This window comes from Helianthus annuus, chromosome 14 (assembly GCF_002127325.2).
Source record: "Helianthus annuus cultivar XRQ/B chromosome 14, HanXRQr2.0-SUNRISE, whole genome shotgun sequence".
NCBI classification, from domain to species: domain Eukaryota; kingdom Viridiplantae; phylum Streptophyta; class Magnoliopsida; order Asterales; family Asteraceae; genus Helianthus; species Helianthus annuus.
Genome location: NC_035446.2, coordinates 67037951 through 67055653, shown reverse-complemented (window position 1 = coordinate 67055653; position 17703 = coordinate 67037951).

Sequence of the window (17703 nt, the reverse complement as noted above, 5' to 3'; positions counted from 1 at the left end):
CATGAAATTATTGTAATTGAAACTAGAAATCGCAATATGGCACCCAAACATTAAAAATTTCCAAAAGATTTTGCTCCAATTAGAAGATGTGATAGTTTTAGCACGTTTTCGATGTACCAATTATATATATTTTCGCATTATACAAACAATGGAAATATGGAACATAAACAAAAAGATAAGCAAACTATGTATGAAGAACAGAAAAGAAAACTTACCTATTGAAAAATTGAGATTGGGCTTAGCTCACTGTACTTTAATTTTATTAGAGTTGCCCGTTTATAAATTTAATTAGGCCAGTATAAAAAAGTAAAATATAGAATATATAATATTTTTTAAAATTAAATATAAGAAAAGCTATGGTCCGGTCCGGTTTTATACGGCCAGTTTTTGGTATATACCGTAAACCAAACCGTTTACTACGGTTTGAAGCTTTTGAAACCGACCGACTGAAAGTTAAAAAAAAAAAGACCATGAAACCAAATTGTTGGCTGGTTTGGATGGTTTCACAGGTTCAAACCAAACCATGAACACCCCTAGCCCTAGGTGAGTTTTTGTAGCCCTAGGTGAGTTTTTGTAGTCGCAAGTTTTGAAGGAGATGTTTAATACATTTTTAATACTGAATTTTTGCAATCCTATATGCAAATGGAAGAGCTAGTTTTTTGAAATCTTTAGCTAACACACCATTCTCGGGAAATATGTTAGAGTCGGACATTCGGGATCCAGTCTACAGGTACATTCATAAAATCATGTTGATGACTTTGTTTTGAAGAGGTTCGGGAGAAAACAAGGTCAATAAGATTGACATATTCTGTTTGTTGTGCACGGTCGTTTGCCAGGGTTCACAGGGGAGGACCACGGGTTGCTTTGGATATGGGCCCGTATATTACGAGATTAGCGGAGACTTTAGGAATTTTTAACAGGTATAAAGAAGAGCATTTGAGATCGTGGTCAGCTGTCACACCCTAATCGACGGCGGAAATATCGGGGCGCGACACTGATCGAAACAGATTGTCCAGGAGTAATCCATAACAACTAATATTACCAAGTATTTAAAGTTACGTCCCATACCATAACATACTCAGCAAAATAGTTAATACAGACATAGTATCTCATAGACAATTAAATTGTTTCGACAACTCAGAATTAAATGTGACTTTCCAAGACCTCCTAACTTGATTCCATAGCTGCAAGCATAGCATAAACATCCTAAGCACCTGTCACATACGTTAAAGTAAAAGACAATACACACAGTGTAAAGGTGAGCATACAAGTTTAACAGTATAATATTAGCGAAAGCGATTTACGTATAACCAGCACGTAATACGTAGATAAGTGACGTTAGTAGGTTATCGACAATGAAATATGCACAGACATGACTGCGAGTTGTAGAATGCGCAACACATATCGCCACTGCGACACGTGAAGTAATACCCTTAATAACTCCTGTCCACGACAGGTGCTGAGTCAAAACTATAGTACTATCATTGCTAAGATGTCAGGCAAACATTCACAGTGTAAACTTAACTTACAAGCATTCATCGAATAACACATATAACATGCAAGCGGTTAGCGTATAAAAGTAGTTGCGTTGTGTGTCGAAGTGATTTGATATAAGTAACGTATGTAACACCCAAAAGTGCGTTAAGCAAAAAGGGATCTAGTATACTCACAGATCGTGTTTAATGAATAAACACAGTCTTGGATTGAAGGGAGCGCTGGAGAGTTAGCCTGATTACAGAACGATAGTATAAATGATGAACTGTGCATTAAACAGCGTGTCGGTGAGATGAGGGACGGATAGTGATCCGATCGGATGACCTTCCGGACGGATGGTCATCCAGACGGATGGCCATTCGGTCGGAGGGTTGTCCGTTTGGGATGGATGTGTTTGTGTATTATTTGAACTTTGAAGTTTTCGTTGTAGCATTTTAAAAGATGAGAATTGGTTCTACTTGTCAGGTCGTCCGGTCGGACGGTCATCAGGACGGATGGCCATTCACTCAGATGGTGACCCGTCCAAGTGGAACGTTACAAAGGTTCTAGTCTCCTGGTAGGATAGTCATTCGATCGGATGACTATTCGTTTGGAACTAATATCCTTCAAAGTTTTGTAAAATGTTCAAATATTGTAAATCACAGGTCACCCGTTCGGATCGTCGTTCGATAGGATGGTGAGCCGATCGGACGTCAATCCGTTCGGCGACTTGTTTGTTCAAAAACTTGTAAAATCCGTTAAGTTTAGAAAGTTGCGTTTTGACCAAGATGGTGTGACCACGTGCTAGACAACAGAAACCTCGCCAGGCCCAACTTATCCGGTCTGACGGGAATCACCCTGTTCGATCCGTACCAGCTGTTCACTGACGGTGTTTCATGTTTAACCCGTGAATCCGGTTGTCTCTCTGATAGTAATCCGTTCTCAAACTAGCACTTCACTATAGAATGAGTAGAAGGTCTGAACGAGCTCAGATTCTGTCGGGTTTTGAGCAATAAGTTAATGATCATTGAAGAAAAGTTTGAAACACTTGAAAAATGTTTAGTTTTAGGTGAAATTAGTGTTTAAACATTGTAGATATCCCTTAGATCTGAGTTGTTCTTGGTGAGATGAGATCATACTTCGGTGTTCATATGAACCCATGGTGACGTCACTCGAAAACAGCCCAAATCGGATGGATTTCGTGGTAAAAAGTTGTGATTTGTTGGTGAAATCGATGGAAGAGTGTGTGTAGATGATAGAAGTACAAGATTTGGAGTGAAAACTTACATGAATCGCGAGGAATCGAGAGAAAAGCGGCTGAGAACGCAAAGGGTCGGAGGGAGCTGTCACATCACGTGAACAGTGATGTGACAGGTGAGTATTTATAGGGGAAGGAGGAGAAAGGCGGTGGGAGTGATTCGAATGGAGGGCCTTTCGATCGGATGGTCATCCGATGGTCATCCGGTCGGATGACCATTCGATCGAAGGGTCATTCGATCGGATGGCTCGAGTGAGTTGGTTTTCCGACTTTTATTTCGTGCATTGAGCGTTGCGATGCGTTTAAGTGAGTGTCGAATAAGCGATGCGATAGTTTTAAATAATAGATACACAAATAACATGACTAACATATAACAACATAAGTATCCTTGCGTTTCCAGTTCGCAATGAGATTGCCGTGTGATAGAGTTGCGATTGCGTTTGCGAATAACACCTCAGAACATTTAATAAACATGCACACATAATAGCACACACACGTAAAACAATATCCATAACTGCGATTTAAGTTGCGATGCAATAGCGATGAGATTAGCGTTAAGTAGATTAGCGTTTATTTGCGTTTATCGCATTGTTACTTCACATAATACAACTAAAACAACGTAAACTAAAGTATCGATTGTCGAGACTCGAGAGTACAAGTAATAATTAAGCAAGTAATGACAGATCTGATTAGCAATCTTTTCTTCCTTTGACTTTGACTTCAAAAAGTCGGGTTGTTATAGCCTCCCCTACTTTAGGGAATTTCGTCACGAAATTAAGGTGCAGGCGTAATGAATAGCTGTGGATACTTAGCCTTCATGTCACTTTAGAGTTCCCAGGTGAACTCAGCGCCGCGTTTGCCTTCCCAGCGAACCTTCACTATGGGAATGCGTGAGCGTCGGAGCTTCTTGGTTTCTCGGTCCATGATCTTGACTGGCTTTTCCACGAAGTGCAATGTTTCGTCCATTTGTAGATCCTCAAGTGGTACATGTAAATTCTGCTCAGCCAGACACTTTTTGAGGTTCGAAACATGGAAATTCCGGTGGACGTTGCTAAGTTCCTCCGGTAGTTCGAGTCTCTAGGCCACTTTGCCAATTCTTTCAAGAAATTTAAAGGGTCCAACATATCGAGGCGCGAGCTTTCCTTTCTTGCCGAATCTGATCACCCCCTTCCAAGGTGAAACCTTTAGGAGTACGTGATCGCCAACCTCAAATTCAAGGGGCTTGTGGCGTCTATCGGCATAACTCTTCTTGCGACTCCGAGCTTTCAGCAGGTTGTCTCGAATTTGGAGGATCTTGTCAGTCGTTTCTTGCAACAGCTCAGGACCGGTAATTTACGCATCTCCGATCTCGTGCCATACAATAGGCGATCGGCATTTTCTTCCATACAATGCCTCAAATAGTGCCATTTGGATGCTAGAATGATAACTGTTATTGTACGAGAATTCGACCAAAGGTAAGTGCGCGTCCCAACTACCACCGAAATCTATGACACACTAACGAAGCATGTCTTCAAGGGTACGTATCGTGCATTCAGTCTGACCGTCGGTTTGGGGATGGAAAGCTGTACTTAGATTAAGAGTAGTACTGAGAGCAGATTGAAATGTTTCCCAAAGGCGCGAGGTAAACCGATCATCACGGTCAGAGATGATATCTTGAGGCGTCTCGTGTCAACAAATGATTTCGTCGGTGTAGATCCGTGCTAATCGTTCTACCTTAAAATCTTCTAGTATCGGCAGAAAATGAGCAGATTTTGTAAGACGATCAACGATAACCCAGATGCTATCGTGACCTGTTGGCGTGCGCTGAAGTTTCGTTATGAAGTCCATAGCTATACTCCCCCATTTCCACATAGGGATCTCGGGTTGCATGAGAAAGCCAAAGGGTCTTTGCTGTTCAGCCTTAACTTTTGAACAAGTCAGGCAGTTCGAAACATAGATGGCGATATCTCTCTTCATTCCAGGCCACCAATACCGTAGACGAAGGTCATGGTACATCTTGTCGGCACCGGGATGAATGGCATATCAAGACTTGTGAGCTTCAGTCAACAATATCTCCCGAAGGTTATTGCGACTTGGAATCTAGATGCCATCGAGATAGTAGTAGATACCGTTCGATTTGATGACAAATTGGGATTCAGCCCCACACTTCTTCATTTCCTCTCGCAAGGTATTCTCAATGAAGCAGGCGTGCTGAGCATCACGAATTAAGGCTTCGAGGTCGTGTTGGGCGTGAGTATTACGAACGCTATGCAAATAGCTTCATCGACTTAGAGCATCAGCATATCATCGATAAACACGATGACAAAACGGTCGAGAAAGGGTTTACACACGCGATTCATCAGATCCATGAAAACCGCGGGTGCGTTGGTTAAACCAAAGGGCATTACGACGAATTTATAGTGGCCGAACCGGGTTCGGAAAGCGGTTTGGGGTATATCTTCCTCCTGAATTCATAACTGGTGATAGTCTGAGCGTAAATCGATCTCCGAGAAACGTTGCACCTTGCAATTGATCAAACAAATCGTCGATGCGGGGCAGGAGATAGCGATTCTTGATAGTCAGCTTATTCAATTCACTATTATCAATGCACATCTGGAACGATCCATCCTTCTTTTCAACGAAAAGGACAGGCGCGCCCCAAGGAGAGGTGCTGGGGCGAATAAAGCCTTTGTCAAGCAATTCCTGGAGTTGACTCGAGAGTTCGCGCATTTCTGACGGAGCGAGGCGATAAAGAGCTTTAGCAACAAGATTAGCTCCAGGAATGAGGTCGATACGGAAATCAATATCACGACTCGGGGGTAAACCAGGTAAATCGTCAGGGAAAACAGTAGGAAAATCACGAACCACAAGCACCTTATCCATTGCCTTCTTTTCCTTTTCCTCCGCTACTATGATGTGTGCCAAGAAAGCTTTGTATTCCTTTCGGATATACTTGTTTGCTTGGATACACGACATGAGTTTGAGATCCTTTGATGAGACTTCGCCACAGACACAGAGATGATCACCATTAGCGAGCGAGAAACGAATCATTTTGTCAAAGCAAACGACTTCAGCACGATTTTCGCGAAGAGAATCCATGCCTACTATGATATCAAAACTACCCAGCTGCATCGGGATAAGGTCGATAGGGAAGACGTGATTGTTGAGTTCAAGCGTACAATCACGGAGAACAGAATGAATAGTGACAGTTCTTTCAGTAGCAACTTCTACGTCGAACGTCGAAGGGAGGTTAGCGCATTTACGGTTTAGGAGCTTTTCGAATTCTAATGATACAAAATAGTTATCGGCTCCAGTATCAAATAAACACGAAGCATATATACCGTTGACAAGAAATGTACCATTAACGACATTGTTGTCAGCTTGGGCCTTGCGGACATTGATGTTGAATGTTCGTCCGCGGGCTGCTGGCTGCTGCTGCTGCTGCTGTTGAGGCTGCTGCTGTTGATGTTGTTGCTGCGCTGGTTGTTGCTGTGGCTCTTACTTCACCACTCTGTTTGGGCAGACATTTGCAAAGTGTTTGGGATCACCACATGCAAAGCAGGCTCTTGCGTGAGCAGCGGGAGCAGGAGCTGCTTGTTGATCTTGTGGAGCGGGAAGAGAAGCTGGTAGTGCAGGAGCTTGAGCTGGGGCTTGAGCTTGACGGGGAACAGTACGGCAGTTGGCTGTAAACTGGTCGTACTGGTTGCAGTGAACACAAAATCGACATGCGATCCCAACAGGATGATGATAAGTACAGGTAGGGCACAGTGGGTGTGGACCAGTATATGCATGCTTAGCTGGCAGTGCATTGGTCACTGGTGCCGCTACCTGACGGTTCTGGGGTTGCGGTTGAGCAGGGACAACATTGAGTGGAGCAGCGGTTACAGCACAGTTCTTGTTGTTATTGTTGTTCTTGTGCTTGCGGCGTGAAGACTTGGAAGCTTGCGGTGCGGCGGTTTCAGCGGTGGGAGCAGCGGTAACCTGATGGAGACTTTTGGCGTTAGTCTTGAAGTAACCAGCCAAAACTTGCTTGTCATTAATCTCGGCAGCGAGTAGATAAGTCTCTTCGATGGTTGTCGTCTTCGCGGCTTGCACGAAACTAGCAACACAATCGGTAAGCACGGATGTACTTCTTGATGGTCATCTCAGGTGTTGCCACCTGGTTGGGACAGATGATACTTAGCTGCTTAAAGTGAGCAGTTAGACCGGCATTGTCGCCACCCTCTTGCTTGAGGTTCCAAAACTCGTTCTCCAGCTTCTAGAGCTCATGGGGAGGGCAGAATTCCTTCATCATGATCTCTTTCAACTCCTCCCAAGTAAGCCCATAGGCTGCATCATTCCCTTGCCTGTTGCTTTCGACAGTCCACCAATCCAGAGCCCTGGACTGGGAGACGCCAGTTGCGTTGACAGTGCGAAGATGATCTAGACATCCGCTTGGCGTAGCATGACTTGAATTGAGTCGAACCATTGAAACATAGTGCTTGGTCCATCTTCGCCTGTGATGTCTTTGGGGCCACAGGACTTAAACTGCTTGAAGCTGAAAGTACCCTTTGGAGAGTCGGTCCTAGATTCCACAGAGGATTTGCTAGCGTTCTCATTAAGGTCGCTGACAATCTATGGAATGAAGCTAGCCATTTGCTTGGCGACTAGAGAAGCGATACGCTTGTCAACGTGGTTGCGGCGAGCGGCTTGGGAAGTATGCGATCCAAATGACGACATTGTCTGCAACAGACATCGCCATAGGACTCAGACGCGATTTAATTATAGTCTAGCATATCACCACGCACGACTTTTATTTATATAAAGACAGGAACACGTTGGCATATCACATAGTCACATAATCACGTAGGCACATAATCCACACAAGCACATAACCACGTAAGCACAGAAGCACATAGAGCACAAAAACACATATTCAACTATATTTTGCACGTATTCACCTACATATATTGCACGTATTCACCTATCATTCAAGTTCGTGAGCCGTGTTCGAGAGTAGCGAGTGCAAGTAGCGAGTATCACAACATATGGATCAGACACCTCTATAAATGAGATGAAAGGTTTGCGAGTTGTTAGCGTTTTGAGATAAGTGTACAATGCGAGTTATGGGTGTTTATCAAAGCGAAGAATGAAAAAGCGTATAGTCTCCAAAATAGAAACACATAAAACATGTAAGACCACATAAAACACATAAAATTCCACATAAAAGCGATAAATCACAGAGTCGGCGGCGGCAAGCTCAGAATCAAAACACATAAAATCAGCGATTGTAGCTTGAAATTGAAAATAGATCGTCTTGGGTGATAGATATCGACTACCCAAAGTGATTCAACTATTCTCAAGGAATTTGAGTACACGCTTTGGCCTAATAGACTGTGCTCCGTCACCGGTATACGGTGAATGGCACGCATTCTTTCGGTTATTCACGCAACTCGAGTTCAATCGAGTCATTGGAATCCATCGAGACTTTGGTTAGAGTTTTGTAAAACCAACATAAAGAACAGAACAAGTCATCAAGATTCGGGTTTCACCCCTAACTTAGCGATTACATTCCTGTTTGTGTGATAGAATCACGAGATAGAGAGGGAGATTTGCGTCGAAGTATGGATTTCACTCCTGATTCAACGCAAATTCTCGTGTTTACAGTAAAAATGCGCGTCGAACAAGAGATCTAATTGAGAGTTTTCGGTTTTCACACCTAATCTCGATCCAATCACTTGTTTGTTTTCGAAAATTATGCGTGGTTTGCTTGCCTTAGGAAAGGCAAAGTGATAATGTTCCAGACTTAGGAAAGGCTGGTTTGCGCGAAGCTGTAGTATGCGGTGTTTAAGCAAGGATTGGTTGGAGAAAAATAACAGAAATAGGCGCGCGCGGAACCCCTACTGGGTTCGCACAAGGTGGTCTGTTGGTACTTAGACTATAGACTAGGTCGTTTCTAAGACATCGCCCCGGACTAGGTCGAGTCTTGCCTAATTCCCTATAGTTATGGCTCTGATACCATTTTGTCACACCCCAACCGATGGCGGAAATATCGGGGCGCGGAACTAAGCCAAACAGATTGTCCAGGAAGAATCCATAACAACTAATATTACCAAGTATTTAAAGTTACGTCCCATACCATAACACACTCAGCAAAATAGTTAATACAGATATAGTATCTCATAGACAATTAAATTGTTTCGACAACTCAGAATTAAATGTGACGTTCCTAGACCTCCTAACTTGATTCCATAGCGGCAAGCATTGCATAAACATCCTAAGCACCTGTCACATACGTTAAAGTAAAAGTCATACATAGTGTAAAGGTGAGCATACAAGTTTAATAGTATAATATTAGCGAAAGCGATTTACGTATAACCAGCACGTAATACGTAGATAAGTGATGCTAGCAGGTTATCGACAATGAAATATGCACAGACATTACTGCGAGTTGTAGAATGCGCAACACATATCGCCACTGCGACATGTGAAATAATACCCTTAACTACTCCTGTCCACGACAGGTGCTAAGTCCAAACTATAGTACTATCGTTGCTAAGGTGTCAGGCAAACATTCACTGTGTAAACATAACTTACAAGCATTCATCGAATAACACGTATAACATGCAAGCGGTTAGCGTATAAAAGTAGTTGCGTTGTGTGTCGAAGTGATTTGATATAAGTAACGTATGTAACACCTAAGAGTGCGTTAAGCAAAAAGGGATCGATTATACTCACAGATCGTGATTAATGAAAAAACACAGTCTTGGATTGAAAGGAGTGCTGGAGAGTTAGCTTAATTACAGGACGATAGTATAAGTGATGAACAGTGTGTTAAACAGCGTGTAGGTGAGATGAGGGACGGATAGTGATCTGATCGGATGACTTTCCGGACGGATGGTCATCCAGACAAATGGCCATTCGGTCGGTGGGTTGTCCGTTTGGGATGGTTGTGTTTGTGTATGATTTGAACTTTGAAGTTTTCGTTGTAGCGTTTTAAAAGATGAGAAATGTTTCTACTTGTCAGGTCGTCCGGTCGGACGGTCATCCGGACGTATGGCTGTTGATGCATAATGTCTATCGCCTACGTCATCAGTCTGTGTCGTGTCATGTAATAGGTTAAAATGTCAAAAATTTAAAGTTTATGTGTTTATAGGCCAGTTTGCACGACCTGAACAGGTCAGGTCGCACTAAGTGAAGAAGTCCAACTCGTGCGGTCTGGGCATGATATTTGGCGCGAACTGGTGGGCCTATATATAGGTCAGTAGTGTTTTTCATTTAAGAACTTTCCAGAGAATTTTGTCACGAAGTGCTATTGGATTCTCTCTGTACGAAAACATTTTATATGAATGAAGAACATGTTTAAAGTGACTTTCTACTCTTCTACTCCTATTCTAACACTGATTGACGGTTTCTAGTCTAATTCCGCCTTTCTAGTAAACAAATTTGACTCATATTGACTCGTATTGGACGAATCCTCGATCCTACAAGTGGTATCAGAGCTCAGGATGAGCCAAATCAGTTGATATCAGTGTTTTGAACGGTTTAGAATCACATTCTTCTACTCTTTCTTGGATTTTTAGACGAATTCACGGATAAAATGGACTGAATTTTGGATATTATGTGTAAAACATCATTTTAATCAATCATACAAAGTTACAGACCATAAATCGAATTAAAACTCATCCAAATGTCCAAAATGTCCAAATCGTGTGAAAATGATGCTCAGATCGTGTGAAATGAACCAGATTGTTTGAATTTTGCTCAAACCGTTTGAAAAACTTGTCCAGTTCGTACGAGTTGGACCAAATCGTTTGAAACTTTCAAAATTGTGTGACCAGTTCGCACGGATTGGATCAGACCGCACAAATGTGTGAAATTTTCCAGATCACATGAACTGAAATTTTTTAACTAATATTTGTCACTTTGCACGGATTGGATATTCCAGATCGTTTGAAACAGTTCAGTTTGTTTGAAACAGTCCAGTTTGTCTGAAATTCCAGTTCGTTTGAAGTCTGGATCGTTTGAAAGTCCAGATCGCTTGAAATTATAATTTATCAAAATGTAGAAATTTTTCGAAACATTTTTCAAAGTATAAAAATGGATAATCAAGAGTTTTACAATGTGTTTTTCGGAGGGGGTATGACTGTTCAAACTCCAGCAAGTATAGCCCAGAATGTGAATATGGAGAACGAGCTAGGAACCATGCAAAAACCACCGAAACTGCTTAACATTGAAGATTATTCGGGGTGGCAGGATAGATTTCGCACGTGGGTTCAGGCGAATCACCTCGAATGTTGGTTGAAAGTTGAAACAAAATATGTAGTTCCTACAAATGAAGCTAGTCTTCCGAAAACACTTAACACGTTAACTCCGGCTGAACAAGAAAACTTTAAAGCCGAGAAGAAGATGGTCAGTATATTGCAACAGGCAATTAAGGAAGACATTTGGTTATTGCTACAGCATCAGAATGACGCGCAATCTATTTGGAATGCTCTTAAAATCAAATTTCTTGGAAGTGCTGCAATGATCAAAAGCAAAAAGGCACTACTGAAAAAAGAATTCGACATATTTACTGCTATCAGTGTAGAATCAACGAAAGAGTTGATTGAGAGGTACTGTCACTTGGTAGTGGAGATGAAACGTTTGAATATAGATAAAACAGACGAAGAGTGGGTTGATAAGTTGGCTGACGCACTACCACAAGAAGAGTGGGGTACGTTCTTAATGGTTTTGAAGAACAACTTGGAATACGTGGGTTTCAATTTGAGTACGTTTATTAAGAGAATTGAAGCTCAGGAGCTTGAACTTCGGAAGATGAGGAAAATGAATCTGTAAATGTACAGCAAGATGTTCAGCTTTATTACAAAGGAAACTCATCTGCCACATCTGCTCCAAGTCCAAACATTCAAACGGCATTCAGTGCAGATTATTCATCGGGAGTATCTCAAAGTATGCCTAACAACAACGTTTCACCGTTTCCAAATTACGAACCGAATCCCAAGGTTCAGAATTTTCAAGAACAGGTTTCTTCTTGTGACACCTGTGTCACTTCAGCCATCAAACAAATACCAAACCAATGAAATACTGTATTTCATACTTGGAATTTGTATAAATATGTGTATCATTTGCACATATTAATTCTTGATCGATTTCGGGCTTTAAATCGCTTTCTGGAAGGTTATATACGCACTGATGCGTAAATATAACCAGTTTAATGCAACAAACATTCCGGAATAGTGACATAGGCTTAACATACCTTAAATAACCCTTACATAACTTAGAAATAAGTTTTGGATGGTTTGGTATGCCGAAATCAAGTCTATTCGCTTACAGGGACTAAATTCGACAAACTGCGAAAGTATGTCAATTTGTACTGTAACGGACATTCCGGAACTTGACCATAAGTTAAACGTACCCCAAATATCCTTTACATAGCTTTGAAATAGGCTTTGAGGTGTTCGGTGTGCTAAAATAAACTTTTTGGTCATTCAGGGACTAAAAGCGTCAAAAAGTGCATAAGTTTGCATTTTCGTGCATAACTTACATTCAGAATACTTCCGGACATCCAAAAAATTTATGCAAGCATTAAAATATTTTATTTTAGTGTTTGGCATGAGAAAAATCTATTCGTCGCGTAATTTGGATCGTCTTTCGCGCTTATGCGCATTCCGTCGTAATTAAGCGAACATCGCGATCGTACGACCAAACGAACCGACATCCGGAATATTTTTGAGCATATTTTGAGTCCCCTATACTTTAACATCATTTTAGAGCCTTGAAATGAGGTTAACGGGGCTTAAACGTGCCAAAAATGGGCCGAAATGCATGTTTCTCAAGTTCAGGGACTAAACTGCAAATTCTGGAAACTATGCCCAGGCGGCCCGCGTGAGAATTTGTGTATTCCTTAAGCGAGCCGCGTGAGGGTCCCAGATCAGCAAAAAAATCTAATCCAGCTGTTACCAGCTGTTCCACACCCTTGAATCTGGTTTTTAAGCATTCTAGGGGCCAAATTTGATGGTTTTTAAGAGCCCATGGTATCCAAATACCATGTGCCCACTTGGACGGCCGAGATCGAAGCACGTTTCGCAATGAACGATCCTAACAGTTGTGCCTTTCCTATAAATACTCAACCCCAACTTCATTCAAACCCACTTGATTCTGAGATTTTCTCTAAGTTGGAGTTATAAACACTTCATACCTGAGAAATACTCGGAAATCAATCTTGCGGGGACCTTCTGTAAGTATTCTTTCGCGTTTTTCGTTCGTTTTAGCGTTAAAGTCAAACTGTGTTTGACTTTCTGCATTGACCAGTTTATGGTCAACGCGAAGTTCGTTTGAACTTCATAACGTGAGCGTAATCACGATGGTTATAGTCCCTAGTGACTATACCTACTGATTACCACGTTATCTAGGCTCAGTGACGAGTCGTAGTTTCGGCCAAAATGCGTTTTCTCGCGTATTTTGTAACCAAACTACTCTAGGGTATTAAAACCGTTTTGTTTTAATACCAAACCTGTTTTCTAACATTACTAAACATTTTCTAGCATGTTTAGCTCGTCGCTTTTAGATTTGTGCTTGTTTAGGGCCGTAAAGGTAAGCGATCTAATCAATCGCTTATGCTTACGAACCCGACCCATTTGGTCGATCATTAGGATCCGACCAAACACTTTAGGTGACCATAGTTGTATAGGGAATAACCTTCCGAGGTTATACCTTATGGTCACGACGTTTAAGTAGTTGTATGATAAGTAGTTCTTATGCCTTAGGTAAATTACCAAAATGCCCTTTTTACGCTAAAATTCATTTTAAGCCTATGCAACATAATTTTTAGTATCTAAACTGATTTAGCAACAATATTAAGTATGTTAAGGCATATCTTGCTTGTCATAGGGCTAGTTAGGCGTTTCGAACGCGTTTTACGCGAACAACGCGTTAAAGTAGCATAAGCTACCTAAACGGGTCATAATGGGTCATAAGCACTAAGGTTAGGTTTCATTTTAGTATGTAGGCTTTGTTAAACCATATAATAGGAGTTCCAATACTCATTTGGTTTACGAAACCTCATACTATCCAATCTCCCGATTTAGGTCCGGTTATTTATGTAGTTATCTATATAGGGTGCCGTTTGATTCCGTGATCCCTCTAGCTTCGCTTGGTTGTTGTTCAAGACTTCTAAGCACCCTCAAGTGAGTACATAGTCCCCTCTTTTACTGTTTTTCAAACATTTTGGGGTGAAACACATGTGCCTACTTGTTACTTTCGTGCTTTCTTGTTTTCATATCATATACTTGCTATGTTCATTAGTACACTATTAGTACATGATTTCATTATGTTTTGCTGTGTATGTTTACTTGACATGCTAAGCACATAGTTTTACATTACATTTCTTTTGCTATGTATGTTCATTTAACATGCTAGCACATTGATTTACATGACTTTTCTGCTTTGTATGTTACTTAGCATACTTAGTACATTGTTTTCACATAACTTGTTTACATTTGGTATAACATTTGGTTTGTTTAAACGGTTCTTTATTACATTCATTAACACCGATCATGCCGCTCGGTAGTAGGTAGTGGTACCATAGGACTTGACAAATCCCGTTCCTAAAATCCTAGGTTTGTTTGGATGGATGGAATGACCGAATCCGTGAACATTTTACTTTGATAACCTTTACTCTAAGGTTATCCTGCTGTCTCAAGGCTTGGATGTATGCGTTAACTCACCACATAAATGTTTGTATCAATAAAACAAGTTTTCTACTTGGCAAAACATAACTTTTTGATTTATTCAAAATACTTTGTTTTGTTCCTTTTTACTTATGGTTAAGTATTCTCATTTTGTTACATACCATACATAACTTTTGTTTACCCATAACTACATGACTATATTTTGAGTTTTAATCATTGACAATGGTTTAGACAAGAACATTTGATGATTGGTTTGAACATGAACTATATGCTTTGGTGGTTTGTTTAAGTGACTTAAGTAACGATATGTGTGTAGTATGCTACAAGCATGGTGGATACGCCACTGGTACTTCCTATATATAAGTGCTTGTATTATATTACATGGCGTAGCGTTATTTAAATCATTCATTTGGACTTATACATTTTTACACAAATAACATACTTTTCACAAGACATTGTTTTACAAAACAGTTTGATTTTTACAAACTCCTTTTTACTTGGTTATTCACTTAACCTTACATCATTCTTTTTAACTATGCCTATCTATCATCGATTTTCAAACGTTTTATAACAGCAAACACTTAAACTGGATTCATGACAAGTTTTTGTTAAACATTTTCTTAAACCTAAGTCATGAATCCTATTTTTCATAAAACCTATGTACTCGCCGGCATTTTTTGCTGACGTACCTATTTTCACATGTGTTTCAGGAGATGATGCATAGGATTGATCAAGATACACATAGGCGGACTTGGGCCTTAGTGACAATAAAAGATGCAAGACTAGTTAATTATGTTATACTTATTTGTTTGTTAAGACATTGTAACTCTTTTAAATTAATAAATCAATATTTCAATTTTCCATGTGTTATGAAACAATGATTCTGTTACAACACTCCCCGACGATTCCGCCACGTTTTGTTGTTTTACGTGGTCGGGGTGTGACAGAAAAGTTGGTATCAGAGCCCATGGTTATAGGGAATTAGGTTATTAGTAATGCTTTGACCTAGACTATAACCTTCCTAGGACCCTAACGCGAGTTTACTTGCGTTTAGTCATAAAACAATACCGTCACTTATCCTTAGGTGACAACCACAACAAGAACATAAATTTGATCCGCTTTGAAAACTAATCATCTGTTCTAGGATGATTGATTACTAGGTTTTGAACCCTTTGTTATAAGGTTTTGAACCCTTCCAGTTTAACTCATATTTGGCTTAGTGCCTTTCGAGTTTTCAAAATCCCGTCAAAGTTTGGGTCTAAATGATGTGAACACGTGCAAACTGGAAGAGTGAATGCCTGTACTCTGAGTTTTCTGTCTAAGGCTAGAGTGTTCGTATAAATCCGCAGTATCGGACCAGTCACTCTTACCTGGGAACTCTTGGGGTGAGTGTTCACTTATAGGCGAGCATGTCTTCAGCGATGCATTATTATGACCCGCTTACTTTGATTCTTCACCATCTCATTTGTTTGCCTTAGGTAACAAACAAATGATCGCAATTTCTATGCGTTGTCATTTTGTTTTGATCACCCGGTAACCTTTCACTTGTTTCTTCCTATGTCTTTCATTTTCTTCTAGAATGTCTCTTTATCTCAGCAACGGTCAGATGTCCGAGCAAACAGCCAAATTTGCCCAGCAAATAGGCGAAGTGATACTAAAGTCTGTGGATCTAGGCATTGCCATGTCTCGTCTCAAAAATGGAGCCACTCAAGAGTCACCAAAGGAAGTAGAAGTCAAGCCTGCACCAAAATTAAGGAAGCGTAAGGCTTCAAGGAAACCCGCAGCAGTTACACCTAATCAAGCGGGACCTAGCCAAGTGGCAGCGCCACCAGCTAGGAAGTCGTACATAGGAACTGCCCCATGGTGCAAACGATGCAACCGTCACCATTCAAACCTCGTACCCTGCTCCAAATGTACCTACTGTGGACGGTTGGGACATTTGATTAACATATGCCGCTTTGCTATCCAGAACAAAGCTGTTGCAAATCTTGTTGCTACCCAACTCCAAGTCAACCCTACTCAAGCTCATTTTCCATCTGGTACTTGCTACAACTGTGGCGAGACAAGCCATTTCAGGAACAAATGCCCGAAGATTGTCAATATCCAACCCTTGGATGAGCATTTGGCTGAGTAAAAGATGTTGCTGTCTTATGCCTTTGTTTCTTTTGTTTTCTTGTACTGTGAAACAATCTGCCTTGTTCATAAATAAAAGTTGTTATTTGCAATTCTGATGTACAAATGTAGTTACATGTGTGTATGGCATTTTCCTATGATACCTACATCAAGGAAATATGTTCCTTACAAACTACTCTTGTGATTCTCCCTTTCAAGTGATCGCTCATGATTTCCTCAAAAATTTTAATTACTCGTTTCATTCTATGAGACAAAGTACAAGAAATAAAGCGAAATTTTGAGTAATCGTGCTTCTACACATTTGTGCCCCCGAATCCTTGGTTAGATAACTAAGGGTATTTTCAAATCTCATACTCATTACGTTCTGATTTTTCAACATGCATAACATAAGTTTTCAAAACAACCTCCATGATTTCAAAAACAATGCCTATGTTTTCAAAAACGACCTTCATGATTTCAAACTATTATTAATACAATATAATTACTTATATCAAGTGCATGATTTCAAAAGCATCACTCATGTTTTCAAAGACCTTATACATAATTTCAAAATTCATCCCGCATGATTTTTAAACATTTTTATAAATATACCTACCTAATACACCTACTTTATGATTTCGAAAGTATTATATATAAGGTTTCAAAAACATTGAACACATTTTTTTGAACCCCATGCATAGTTTTCAAAAATATTTTCTTCATTCATTGACTTAACCTTCAAATTCTGCTTCATATGTCACCTTGACATATCCAGCATCTCATCTTCAAAAGCATTTTTACTTCATGTTCTGACTTAAAGCACATCCAGTGCAAGGTTTCAAAACATATTCAACTTCTAAAATCCATATGGGATCTTTTTATCTTTACAATTAGACCCTTGCGGTTAATTATCTTTCAAATCAGAGTCCTTAATTGGATTCCTTGTGTACCTTAATTTGAACATTTCGGTTCTTTTCAATCGAAATCGAATTTCCTATTCAAGATCTTTCTATCTTCATAGTTGGATTCTTGATAATGTTTAAAGCACCAATCAAAATCCTCTGATTGGATACCTGGTGTGCTTTAAATGCATGTGCTCAGTTAACAGAACAAATTAAATCATGACAAATTTAAAATCAAGATAAACAATTTTGTGGTTATGTGACTATGTGTTTATGCATTTTGTGTTTCCTTTTACGCATTTTTTGT